Source organism: Schistocerca americana, chromosome 10, assembly GCF_021461395.2.
Source record: "Schistocerca americana isolate TAMUIC-IGC-003095 chromosome 10, iqSchAmer2.1, whole genome shotgun sequence".
Lineage (NCBI taxonomy): Eukaryota > Metazoa > Arthropoda > Insecta > Orthoptera > Acrididae > Schistocerca > Schistocerca americana.
In genome coordinates this window covers 104,802,811-104,817,682 of record NC_060128.1, presented here as the reverse complement: position 1 = coordinate 104,817,682, position 14,872 = coordinate 104,802,811, and the positions used below count along the sequence as shown (strand labels likewise).

General features: G+C 45.6%; 1 protein-coding gene across 2 annotated transcripts in view; it reads left to right on the top strand.

Annotated features, from left to right (window-relative positions):
* The window catches only part of LOC124552731 (proteoglycan 4-like), a 225,140-nt gene that overhangs the window by 33,849 nt on the left and 176,419 nt on the right, over positions 1 to 14,872 (top strand). The gene's annotated exons all lie outside the window — the stretch shown is intronic.

Sequence of the window (14,872 nt, the reverse complement as noted above, 5' to 3'; positions counted from 1 at the left end):
ACTCAAAAGATCTTTCAGTTTCTCTACAGCCCAGTTAGGTCGTATGTAATTCCACTCAGGTGATAAAGGGAGTTCCGGACCCCTGGGCTGGTCCCCCTCCCCCTTTCCTTCTTTGGCTTCGTCTCCACAACATGTGAGACAACATGTCAGCTGTACTTTTCTTGATCGCTGTATTGGTTGTGGTAGTTCATCAGTAACTGCTATGTTGTGTCCCAGTTCGCTAGATCTGAACCCGATTGAACACATCTGGGATGTGATTGAACATGGCGTGAGAGCACTCATCGCCCCCCTCCCTAGAATTTATGGGTATTATATGTAGATGGTACCTGTTCTTTCGGACATGTCCGAAAGGTAAGATTGTCTGCTGCGAGTAATGAGTGTAATGGGCAGGGGCGTGTGGACATTAAGTTGGCAGTCAGTTGCAGTCACACTATTCTCTGTGATGTCAATGGCTCAGATTGATAGAGCGTCTACCATGTAAGCAGGAGATCCTGGGTTTGAGTCCCGATCAGGGCACACATTTTCAACTGTCCCCACTGATGTACATCAACACCTGTCGACAGCTCAGGGTCTTCATTTACTTATCGTTTCATTATGGGTATTAGGTGACCTGTGTGTGCAGATCGATCAAGCTCTCATTGCTCCCATGCCACAACGTGTTGCCGCTGTTATCTGTGCCATAGGTGGACATAGTTAGGTATTTGGTCATAACATTCTGGCTGACCAGTGTATGTCGTGTATTTGGCCGGACACGACCTTCAAAAGGCAGACATGCCTGGATAAAGCCGGGCATGTGGCAACCCTTGGTGGGCGGCCAAACAACGTGGCAGCACGTGTGGTGTCTCGCAAATGCCTGCTGTCCGCATATCTCGGGGTCCGCGTTTCTCCAGCATTTGTGTGAACCAGCCTTTACAAGGCAGCTTGATTACGTCATTAAGAAGAGGCCGTGTGCCTCGCTGGACGGGGCAGCAGGCTACAGCCACGGCTGGGCTGTAATAACGCAGAGGCTGCCGCCGGCGGCTCGCAAAGCCTTTGTGACACACACACACACACACACACACACACACACACACAGACAGAGCTCTAACGAACCGGTACCCCCATCCCCCACCCCCAACCCGGGTTCCACGCCTCGCCCGTTGCGCCCCATTTGACTCGCTCTGTGTAGCTGGCACCGAGAATGCCGGCTCGTTAACCGCACCCCAGCGCCCATGCCGCTACTACTGCATGCTCTGGACTGGCTGGCTCACTCCGAGACAAAACCACTTCACGTCTCTGGCAGCGCTGCATCTTCCAAGAACCCTCTTCCTGGAGAGATCGTGCGAACTCACATGAGGAGGTCAGGACGTTTGGAACGCGGATTTACTTCAAACTTCGTACACTCGTAGTACTCCATGAAAACAACAAAATGTGTAAGCAGTAGCGCGTACTTCTCAAGCGTTACTGAGAAAATCGCAAGATAATTTCGGTCGTCACCTATACACCTGTGCATGGCCATTTTTACCATGAAGTGGTTAGCGTTCAAGCCCGGTGTTCGCTGGATCGAGTCCCGTTCGTCAGTTTTTTTTTTAATTTTCAACTCAGTCATTTTCTTTACTATTTATACACTCCTGGAAATTGAAATAAGAACACCGTGAATTCATTGTCCCAGGAAGGGGAAACTTTATTGACACATTCCTGGGGTCAGATACATCACATGATCACACTGACAGAACCACAGGCACATAGACACAGGCAACAGAGCATGCACAATGTCGGCACTAGTACAGTCTATATCCACCTTTCGCAGCAATGCAGGCTGCTATTCTCCCATGGAGACGATCGTAGAGATGCTGGATGTAGTCCTGTAGAACGGCTTGCCATGCCAGTTCCACCTGGCGCCTCAGTTGGACCAGCGTTCGTGCTGGACGTGCAGACCGCGTGAGACGACGCTTCATCCAGTCCCAAACATGCTCAATGGGGGACAGATCCGGAGATCTTGCTGGCCAGGGTAGTTGACTTACACCTTCTAGAGCACGTTGGGTGGCACGGGATACATGCGGACGTGCATTGTCCTGTTGGAACACCAAGTTCCCTTGCCGGTCTAGGAATGGTAGAACGATGGGTTCGATTACGGTTTGGAAGTACCGTGCACTATTCAGTGTCCCCTCGACGATCACCAGTGGTGTACGGCCAGTGTAGGAGATCGCTCCCCACACCATGATGTCGGGTGTTGGCCCTGTGTGCCTCGGTCGTTTGCAGTCCTGATTGTGGCGCTCACCTGCACGGCGCCAAACACGCATACGACCATCATTGGCACCAAGGCAGAAGCGACTCTCATCGCTGAAGACGACACATCTCCATTCGTCCCTCCATTCACGCCTGTCGCGACACCACTGGAGGCGGGCTGCACGATGTTGGGGCGTGAGCGGAAGACGGCCTAACGGCGTGCGGGACCGTAGCCCAGCTTCATGGAGACGGTTGCGAATGGTCCTCGCCGATACCCCAGGAGCAACAGTGTCCCTAATTTGCTGGGAAGTGGCGGTGCGGTCCCCTACGGCACTGCGTAGGATCCTACGGTCTTGGCGTGCATCCGTGCGTCGCTGCGGTCCGGTCCCAGGTCGACGGGCACGTGCACCTTCCGCCGACCACTGGCGACAACATCGATGTACTGTGGAGACCTCACGCTCCACGTGTTGAGCAATTCGGCGGTACGTCCACCCGGCCTCCCGCATGCCCACTATATGCCCTCGCTCAAAGTCCGTCAACTGCACATACGGTTCACGTCCACGCTGTCGCGGCATGCTACCAGTGTTAAAGACTGCGATGCAGCTCCGTATGCCACGGCAAACTGGCTGACACTGACGGCGGCGGTGCACAAATGCTGCGCAGCTAGCGCCATTCGACGGCCAACACCGCGGTTCCTGGTGTGTCCGCTGTGCCGTGCGTGTGATCATTGCTTGTACAGCCCTCTCGCAGTGTCCGGAGCAAGTATGGTGGGTCTGACACACCGGTATCAATGTGTTCTTTTTTCCATTTCCAGGAGTGTATTACAATTGATATAATGGAAAAATACGTGTAATAGGATGGACTTTTATAAAATTTAGAATGTTATCTGGCAGTCTACAAATTTATATTATCACAAATAATATTCATAACTATCGACTAGTAAACGACCAAATGCTTAAAGTGGTACTGAAAATGTATTCTTGTCCGTGATTCGAGAAATGCCTTATACCTGGAAGGAGTGCGAAACGACTTGTTACCTGCAAGTTTTGACCGCCACAGACGGCTTTCGAAAGATGTACAATTAATCGTCGCTTTCGACATTACGAGTACAAGTTGCAGGATGCCATTTCTCGTAAAAACATGGAAAAAATAAAGTTAAACGGCACCAGCTGCATTGAATAAATCCTATGTTTCCGCATACACAAGGTCTTTTGAAGTTTTCCGTGGAAAAAAAACTCGCTAACATTTTCAAAAACCTCTCTTTCAGCCGATAATTTGGAATCAAACCATGCATAACGCAGTATTTCTTTAAATATCGGCGCTGGTAATTGGTCATGCAGTATCGAGTGTATTTTAATAGCGTCTTCAAGAAAAGCAATTTCTCATTCTCTTTCCATTAAATACGAACAATTTTGAAGACACGGACAAGAATACGTTTTCAGTACCACTTTATGCATTGGGTAGTTTACTAGTCGATAGTTACGAATATTATGTGTGATAATATAAATTTGTAGACTGCCAAATAACATTGTAAATTTAATAAAACTCCATCCAATTACACGTATTTTTCCATTATATCAATTGTAATATAAATAGTAAAGAAAATGACTGAGTTGAAAATTTAAAAAAAAACTGACGAACGAGACCCGATCCAGCGAACACCGGGCTTGAACGCTAACCACTTCATGGTAAAAATGGCCACGCACAGGTATAATTTGAAGACCGACATTATCTTGCGATTTTCTCAGTAACGCTTGAGAAGTACGCGCTACTGCTTACACGTTTTGCTGTCCTCATGGAGAACTACGAGTCTACGAAGTTTGCAGTAAATCCGCGCTCCAAACGTCGTGACCTCCCCTTGTCAGTACGCTAGCGGCAGGCGCTGCTCCTGGTTGCCATACTGGGGAAGGCTGCGACATCATTTTTCGATCTAAACTAACCTAGACCTCCGGCTATGCTACAGTTTAGTCTGTCACCGCAACCAAGATTTCAGTATGGGGTGACGCAGTATTACACTGCAGCCAAATGTTCACATACTGTGTGTTCTGTCCGTTTCACAATCAACTACAGATAACATCCAAAGCTAACTCCAAGGTAGAATCTACAGGTAGCTTATTTATCCCCCAAAGTCATATTTCCCGACAGTTTGCTACAGCATATCGTACTAAAAAACGTGTTTTGGAGATATCTTTTATGCAGTATAAGTTAGCTTCGCTGCACTATTGATGTTTTTGGTATTTTCATTTACACTACTGGCCATTTGAAATTGCTACACCACGAAGATGACGTGCTACAGACGCGAAATTTAAGCGACAGGGAGAAGATGCTGTGATATGCAAATGATTAGCTTTTCAGAGCATTCACACAAGGTTGGCTCCGGTGGCGACACCTACAACGTGCTGACACGAGGAAAGTTTCCAACCGATTTCTCATACAAAAACAGCAGTGGACCGGCGTTGCCTGCTGAAACGTTGTTGTGATGCCTCGTGTAAGGAGGAGAAATGCGTACCATCACGTTTCCGACTTTGATAAAGGTCGGATTGTAGCCTATCGCGATTGCGGTTTATCGTATCGCGACACTGCTGCTCGCGTTGGTCGAGAGCCAATGACTGTTAGCAGAATATGGAATCGGTGGGTTCAGGAGGGTAATACGGAACGCCCAGCTGAATCCCAACGGCCTCGTATCACTAGCAGTCGAGATGACAGGCATCTCATCCGCGTGGCTGTAACGGATCGTGCAGCCACGTCTCGATCCCTGAGTCAACAGATGGGGACGTTTACAAGACAACAACCATCTGCACCAACAGTTCGAAGACGTTTGCAGCAACACGGACTATCAGCTCGGAGACCGTGGCTGCGGTTACCCTTGACGCTGCGTCACAGACAGGAGCGCCCGCGATGGTGTAACCGACGACGAACCTTGCTGCACGAATGCCAAACCGTCATTTTTACGGATGAATCCAGGTTCTGTTTACAGCATCACGATGGCCGCATCCTTGATTGGCGACATCGCGGTGAACGCACATTGGAAGCGTGTATTCGTCATCGCCATACTGGCGTATCACCCGGCGAGATGGTATGAGATGCCATTGGTTACACCTCTCGGTCACCTCTTGTTCGCATTGACGGCACTTTGAACAGTGGACGTTACATTTCAGATGTGTTACGACCCGTGGTTGTAACCTTCATTCGATCCCTGCAAAACCTTACATTTCAGCAGGATAATGCACGACCGCATGTTCCAGGTCCTGTACGGGCGTTTCTGGATACAGAAAATGTTCGACTGCTGCCCTGGCCAGCACATTCTCCAGATCTCTCACCAATTGAAAACGTCTGGTCAATGGTAGCCGAGCAACTGGCTCGTCACAATACGCCAGTCACTACTCTTGATGAACTGTGGTATCGTGTTGAAGCTGCATGAGCAGCTGTACCTGTACACGCCATCCAAGCTCTGTTTGATTCAATGCCCAGGCGTATCGAGGCCGATATCACGGCCATAAGTGGTTGTTCTGGGTACTGATTTCTCGGGATCTATGCATGCAAATTGCGTGATAATATAATCACATGTCAGTTCTAGTATAATATATTTGTCCAATGAATACCCCTTTTTAATCTGCATTTCTTCTTGGTGTAGCAATTTTAATGGTCAGTAGTGTATAAACTTCAAATGCTTAGCATTTTGTGCTCAAACACGGCTGTTAGCATGACTAAACAGTGATGTTTCCATGTCACGGATCTTGTGCTGTGATTGGCTGAGATGAGCAACCCGAAGAACCGTCATTCTAATTTACACACCGCATTTATGCTTGTGTATTACAAAAATATGCATTTTTAAATGATAAAACGCACACACGCACTCAGCTGCATCGTACATTTCTCTGTTAAAATTGCGTGTTTACCCATGTCCGGATTTACAGAGTTTTTGTTGTTGATTCATGTTAACACCGGGTCTGGGCACGCCACATTCCAGCACTTTCATCCTAACCGCATGTTCCAAAATTGCACACTGAATTCATATTGTGTTGTTTTCGAACTCGTGGTATGCTGCTCTTATTCGCAACAACGTAAAACTCACCACACCCATGCACAGTACATTCACAGAAAGAAACTTGCTAGTAACGCACATTACCCACAGTCAGCAAGAGGGGAAACTAAAGTCACGGGACGTGTTTGGCTCATGGGGTACATTTCGCGCGCTCTTGCCTTTAAGAATTCATGAAATTCTCGCTAGGTGGTGATACGTACGTTACCGTACTGCAGTGCGATCTGGCGAGACATCTGCAAACTTATCCCAACGGTGAATAGATTAGCCAATGGCAGAAACAAAAAAAACTGTCTAAAACGCTACCAAAACAATAACATTAAACGTCCATGACTGACACAGTCAAGCATAATAGAGATATACAGGGACATGGATTCGACAGCGAAGTTCCAACAACTGGATTCATTCCCACTTGATGTAAGGAGTGGAACGTCAGAATTGTGTGTACGTTGGTAGGACACCCTTAGGCTGAAACACCAGTCTTCGGGGCGCCCGTAAGAGCAGTGTTCCCAGGAATCCGCACTGCGAAACTTCTGCTACAGATCGTAAACCAGTTGTCCATGGTTACATTTTTTTATGTTTGGCAAATATGATTAGACAACCTTTTCACGATGCCAGCCGCACGGCTACTCAGCCTATAAGGTCCCCATTTGGTTGCTATCCTCAATAAACTTCCAAATGTTGAGGTGCAAGTTGTTCTTGCACCAGCTAGACTGAAAACTTCCTTTCTATATTTGCCAGGTTTGAGAGGAATGTACATTCTAAAACTACATCGTCCTCGAAATTTTACAAGCATTTCATCTACAGTCACATATTCTCCAAGATAATAGTGCGCCTTGAAGGTTTTTTGTGAACAAATCAAAGATATTTCATGTTGTTGTTGTGGTCTTCAGTCCTGAGACTGGTTTGATGCAGCTCTCCATGCTACTCTATCCTGTGCAAGCTTCTTCATCTCCCAGTACCTACTGCAACCCAAATCCTTCTGAATCTGCTTGGTGTATTCATCTCTTGGTCTCCCTCTACGATATTTACCCTCCACGCTGCCCTCCAATGCTAAATTGGTGATCCCTTGATGCCTCAGAACGTGTCCTACCAACCGATCCCTTCTTCTAGTCAAGTTGTGCCACAAACTCCTCTTCTCCTCAGTCCTATTCAGTACCTCCTCATTAGTTACGTGATCTACCCATCTAATCTTCAGCATTCTTCTGTAGCACCACATTTCGAAAGCTTCTATTCTCTTCAGATATTTCATATAGGAGCCAATTTATGCTGTATTCCTCTGTCGGACCTAGCTGACATATTATCAAATCTTAGAGACTATATCAGGAACTTGAACCTCTGTAGAATCATTGCAGGAGAGAATATTCCTAATCCTGTACCGTCTCTGTCCCAGATTTCTTCCAAACTTACCCGAAGCAGCCTTGTATATGCCACCCAAATACACCAGACCAATAAAGTCTTCAATTTCAACTCTATCTGTCTCATAAAAAAAAGGAATGAGAAGAAAACATGACGCATAGGTTCGTTCATGTAACTACTTCATCCACAATTTCATCAGCGAAAAGCATCCGTCATATTTCTATTTCTGTCATTTTATCGTTGGCGATTTCCTCACACCTCAAGAATGTGATAAAGTATCATGTGATCTAGTCTTGATACGAGGATTAGGAATGTCTTTCATCCATTTAGCACGCCCGTCCTTACCAAAACAATGTTTATTATTATTTTGATTTCTATCACTCTCATCCTGAATTCCTTAACTTTCTGTATCGTGTTTACATATAGTTTTCACCTGATTTCTCACTGGCCGTTTCATTTAGCAATTTATAGTTACACAGATCTTCTTTCTCATCCATCTTAGCCCTCTTCTGAAATAAAGAGGGTCATTCAGCCTACTGTGTGCTAAATCCGTGTTGTCTTACAAAAGAGAGACCACTAGTGCTGCTTTGGTTCCTGAAGACCCGAACAGTACTTACCTCATTGCTACTGGCAGCAGTCCCTGATATGGCAGGGGGGGGGGGGGGGAGTAGGGACGGGGGGGGGGGGGGGAATTGGGGTATCAGAGGGCGCAAAATTCAGATTCTTGACGGAAAAAACCTTGTTCCACAAAAAGCCTAGTATCCAGCGCACGTTGTTCGATCGATTATTCATATGATTTTGAAAACATTCCAGTTAGTTTTTGGACATTTTTGAACACGTTGATTTCTGAACGAATCATAAGTTGATGATTGAACGTGTGCGTAGTGTACATGATGTCTCTGCCAGGGAAATCCCCGTCACGTCTAGAAATAAAAAACTTTCCCGCAGACGAAAGGGGAGGTTATTCGAGCTGAGGCGTAAAAGTTTTCCATTACTACTTTTCGATCTCATACCTGAGAAACTGGACTGTATGAATGAAATGAGGAACTACTTTCTAACATAAAACTTTTTGCTTGTAGTGGGTTTAATAGGTTTTTGGTATTGGTACTTCGTGGATTATATTCTGTCTTGTTATTTATGTAATTGAGGTATATAAAAATGACCATTTGTGCCACAACAGTATAGCTTATTTGGTGTGTGTTACAACAAATGCAATATTAGAAAGACTTATTTCGTTTTATATACCAGACAATAACAAAATAGACTTAATGAGATCGAGAAATCACACCAGTTTCCGGTACTATTCGTATTAACTGCTTTTTCAGTGTTAGATAACGACATTTTGATTTTTCATGTAGCAAAACGATTCACGAACGTTGGCGAGATAATAGATTCTTTCGTAGAAAAGAAAGCACGCCGTGTAAAGCATTGAAGAAACGTGTACTGTCTTTGCTTGTCTCTTGTCCTTAATGGCTGTATGTTTTCTATAGTTAATTTTATATCACACAAAAGAGAAAGTTATTAACTAATAGGCGATAAAGAGTGCAAATCTTCTGAAGAGTTCTTATTCTTACAGTTACGAATAATTCCACCCAGTATGAGCGTCCCACGATGGGACACAGCATCTCCGAGATAGCGATGAAGTGGGGATTTCGCCGTACGACTATTTCACGAGTGTACCGTGAATATCAGGAATCCAGAAAAAACATCAAATCTCCGATATCGCTGCGGCCGGAAAAACATTGCAAGCACGGGATCAACGATGACTGAAGAGAATTGTTCAACGTGACAGACGTGCAACTCTTCCGCAAATTGCTGCGGATTTCAGTGCTCGGCCATCAACAAGTGTCAGCGTGGGAAACATTCAACAAAGCAGGAGCGATATACGCTTTCAGAGCTGAAGACCCACTCGTGTACCCTCGATGACTGTACGACACAAAGCTTTACGCCTCGCCTGGGCCTGTCAACACCGACAATGGACTGTTGATGAATGGAAACATGTTGCCTGGTAGGACGAGTCCCATTTCAAAATGTATCGAGCGGATGGATGTGTACGGATACGGAGACAACCTGATGAATCCACGGACTCTGCACGTCAGCAGGAGGCTGTTGAAGCTGGTGGAGGCTGTGTAATGGTGTGGGGCGTGTGGAGTTGGAGTGATATGGGACCCCTAATACGTCGACGTACGACTCTGACAGGTGACACGTACGTAAGCATCCTGTCTGATCACCTGCATTCATTCAGGTCCATTGTGCATTCCGACGGACTTGGGCAGCTCCAGCAGGACAATGTGATACCCTACACGTCCAGAATTGCTTCAGAGTAGCTCCAGGAACACTCTTCTAAGCTTAAACACTTTCGCTGGCCACCAAACTCCCCAAAAATGAACATTATTGACCGTATCTTGGATGCCTTGCAACGTGCTGTTTAGAAGAACCTCCATCTTCTCGTACTTTTACGAATTTATGGACAGTCCTGCAGGATTCATGGTGTCAGTTCCCTTCAGCACTACTTCAGACATCAGTCCAGTCCACGCCACGTCGCATTGCGGCACTTCTGCGTGCTCGCGGGTACCCTACACGATGTTAGGCAGGTTGACCAGTTTCTTTGGGTCTTCAGTATAACAGTTAACACAATACTTTCAAATAAGCCCTATTAAAAATTGAACTTAAGACATCGCACCCAAGCGGTTCTTTGTGAGAACTGTGTGCATTTACTTTTTCATGGACAGAATAAGCGAGTATCAGAAGTACGAGGTGCATTCAAGTTCTAAGGCCTCCGATTTTTTTTCTAATTAACTACTCACCCGAAATCGATGAAACTGGCGTTACTTCTCGACGTAATCGCCCTGCAGACGTACACATTTTTCCACAACGCTGACGCCATGATTCCATGGCAGCGGCGAAGGCTTCTTTAGGAGTCTGTTTTGATCACTGGAAAATCGCTGAAGCAATAGCAGCACGGCTGGTGAATGTGCGGCCACAGAGAGTGTCTTTCATTGTTGGAAAAAGCCAAAAGTCACTAGGAGCCAGGTCAGGTGAGTAGGGAGCACGAGGAATCACTTAGAAGTTGTTATCACGAAGAAACTGTTGCGTAACGTTAGCTCGATGTGCGGGTGCGTTGTCTTGGTGAAACAGCACACGCGCAGCCCTTCCCGGACGTTTTTGTTGCAGTGCAGGAAGGAATTTCTTCTTCAAAACATTTTCGTAGGATGCACCTGTTACCGTAGCGCCCTTTGGAACGCAATGGGTAAGGATTACGCCCTCGCTGTCCCAGAACATGGACACCATCATTTTTTCAGCACTGGCGGTTACCCAAAATTTTTTTTGGTGGCGGTGAATCTGTGTGCTCCCATTGAGCTGACTGGCGCTTCGTTTCTGGATTGAAAAATGGCATCCACGTCTCATCCATTGTCACAACCGACGAAAAGAAAGTCCCATTCGTGCTGTCGTTGCGCGTCAACATTGCTCGGCAACGTGCCACACGGGCAGCCGTGTGGTCGTCCGTCAGCATTCGTGGCACCCATCTGGATGACACTTTTCGCATTTTCAGGTCGTCATGCAGGATTGTGTGCACAGAACCCACAGAAATGCCAACTCTGGAGGCGATGTGTTCAACAGTCATTCGGCGATCCCCCAAAACAATTCTCTCCACTTTCTCGATCGTGTCGTCAGACCGGCTCGTGCGAGCCCGAGGTTGTTTCGGTTTGTTGTCACACGATGTTCTGCCTTCATTAAAGTGTCGCACCCACGAACGCACTTTCGACACATCCATAACTCCATCACCACATGTCTCCAACTGTCGACGAATTTCAATTGGTTTCACACCACGCAAATTCAGAAAACGAATGATTGCACACTGTTCAAGTAAGGAAAACGTCGCCATTTTAAGTATTTAAAACAGTTCTCATTCTCGCCGCTGGCGGTAAAATTCCATCTGTCGTACGGTGCTGCCATCTCTGGGACATATTGACAATGAACGCGGCCTCATTTTAAAACAATGCGCATGTTTCTATCTCTTTCCAGTCCGGAGAAAAAAAATCGGAGGCCTTAGAACTTGAATGCACCTCGCAGGGTAGCCATTTCGGCCGAAACGACTTGAAGTCTGCTCCCTGCATGTCATTCCTACGCTGTCTGAGAGCGGCCCGTAACGACCACGGTCTCCACGGGCCACTAATCCCCGACATTTCTTCCTCGTCAACCCCTTATATTCCTCCCTTTTTTCCAAACACAGTCCGATCCCGGTGTGGCGTTATACCACGTGAAAAATAGCTTCTACACACACAATTTTAACAGCATTTTCACAATGCGAGGTTTTGCCGGCACAAAAAACACGTATTCATTAGGCGTATTTAATCACTCCTTTTGTTTGTCCCCCATACGCGCACCAGCAGGCCGGCAGAATGCAGTGGCGCGTGGTTTTGCGGTACTCGCCCGTATAGTAATCCGGACAGAGGCACTGCTAGCAGACAGCTCGTGTCGCCCGGCCATTGAATAACGCACGCATTGCGCATTGCACGTGCAGGGAAGGACAAGGTGAGCAGCGGGGTGGAGGGGAAGGGGCACAAATATATTCGCCCCGTAATCCCAGCAGCTGCGACGAAACCACGATTACCGCGCAAATGGTAAACCCGGTTCATCCCTGCATCGGCCGCTGTAAATAATCCCAGCGGCTGTGTGCGAAACCAGATAAGGCCGGTGATTCAAAGAATCCGCCTCGCACCGTTTCAAAAGTGTAAAACTGTGCAATCCATAAAACTTAAAAATTTAACACCCCAACACTGCAATATCATTGAGTCACAGACTCACACAGAGTATATACAGGGTGTTACAAAAAGGTACGGCGAAACTTTCAGGAAACATTCCTCGCAAACAAAGAAAGAAAATATGTTATGTGGACATGTGTCCGGAAACGCTTACTTTCCATGTTAGATCTCATTTTATTACTTCTCTTCAAATCACATTAATCGTGGAATGGAAACACACAGCAACAGAACGTACCAGCGTGACTTCAAACACTTTGTTACAGGAAATATTCAAAATGTCCTCCGTTAGCGAGGATACAGGCATCCACCCTCCGTCGCATGGAATCCCCGATGCGCTGATGCAGCCCTGGAGAATGGCGTATTCTATCACAACCATCCACAATACGAGCACGAAGAGTCTCTACATTTGGTACCGGGCTTGCGTAGACAAGAGCTTTCAAATGCCTCCCATAAACGAAAGTCAAGAGGGTTGAGGTCAGGAGAGCGTGAAGGCCACGGAATTGGTCCGCCTCTACCAATCCATCGGTCACCGAATCTGTTGTTGGGAAGCGCACGAGCACTTCGACTGAAATGTGCAGGAGCTCCATCGTGCATGAACCACATGTTGTGTCGTACCTGTAATGGCACATGTTCTAGCAGCACAGGTAGAGTATCGTGATGTGCTCCATTGAGCGTAGGTGGACGAAACTAAAATGAGCTCTAACATGGAAATTAAGCGTTTCCGGACACATGTCCACATAACATCTTTTCTTTATTTGTGTGTGAGGAATGTTTCCTGAAAGTTTGGCCATACCTTTTTGTAACAACCTGTATATTACACAGAGTATTGTAATTTGCCCAGTAACCCCTCCCATCCCTGGTTCTTTATTTCACAGATCCGTCTTGATCACACAAACTTTTACTCTTCACTGTCACCAGTTTCGGCTACTGCCATCTTCAGAACATAAAATATTCTGATACAGTATCAACATCAAGTAGCTCCTCTTCATTATAGTGCCCTCTGCTAGTCTCAATGCTTTTTTTTTTTTTTTTTTTTTTTTTTTTTTTTTTTTTTTTTTTTTTGTATAAATAGCAGACGCATTCTGATCATCTCCAGCACGTACTGTGTATCTACATATTTTGTTTGACGTTGATACTACACCAGAATATTTTATGATCTCAAAATGGCAGCAGCCGAAACCGATAACTGAAGTGTGAAAGTTTGTATTATCAAGACGGACCTGTAAAATAAAGTACCAAAACATGATCACGGACTCATTTTCAGATATTATGTCTTGAATTGATAGACCTTATTCTTTAACTACTCCAACTCTCATTTATAGAACAGCTTCAAATTAACATTGTTGATATTTTAAAAAATATCGGTAAACCGGTATATCGATATTTAAAAAACGTCAATGTCGGACGTTCATATATCGAGAATTATATATCGACAGAAAATATATCGATGCGTAAGGTTAGTAATATCTGGAGCACATTGTAAATATACTGCAAGTTTTAGAGCTGTGTATTTAAAGTACTGATTCATTATTAAATACTCTGTACATCATCAAGCTAGTACCCTGCTTATATCACTTCGTGCAAGAGCTGAAAGAAAAACTAAGCACTTTCACGCATGGCGATAACCAGTTTGCTAACAGTGGTAACTTCACGTAAGTGGCACAATAAAAGGTGTCCGATGGGTGCGTCGTTCGGTTTCGTCACGCATCGGATTTGTCCGGAACACTCCATGTCGACTTTCCTCTTTTTTTCATTTCTATAAAAAGAAACTGCAACGTTTAGCTTCACCACGCGTGTCAAAATTGCTTGGTGAAGCTAAACGTTGCAGTTTCTGTTTGTAACGCCGAGTGGCGATTACGTCAGCATTTCCCCTCAAACGTCTCCGCCCACCGCAAAGACCAGTCCTGTCATTCCGATTTTTGTTCCTCAGACTCAGCAACTGTTTTAAAACATGCCGATGTGAAGAAACAGCATATTAGTTGCGTTAAAAATTATTTTTTAACGCCACCGGTGTGCTATTTCTTCAAACCGGAAATCTTGTTGTTCCATCCACACTGCCACCTCCCCCCTCCCCCCTTTGCCCCACAGTGCAACGGGACTTATTCTTTGTGCCACATATACTTCCTTCACAAAGTCAAAGAGAATGATTGGACGTGATTACAGCTCACAGCTCCTTCTCACAGTGAAAGTAAAATCATATTCTGCTACAAATTCAAATGAGTAACTTCAAATATTTATCCAAAATTCCGAAAAATATAATATAAAATAAAAATATAAAATATATAATGTTGTGTCGACAGAAGTGCCGACACAGTGTGGTTTGTGGTGACCGAAACTCACGCTATAAGCTCACGCAGGATGGCGTGAGGTCTGAAACAGGATACGTAATGAATGCTATAAAGAAAAGTACGTAGCTTCTGGAATACTTAACTTTAATCCATCCTTGGTACATCGCTATTGACGATACAAGTGAGACTCTATAGTTTCAGACAATATA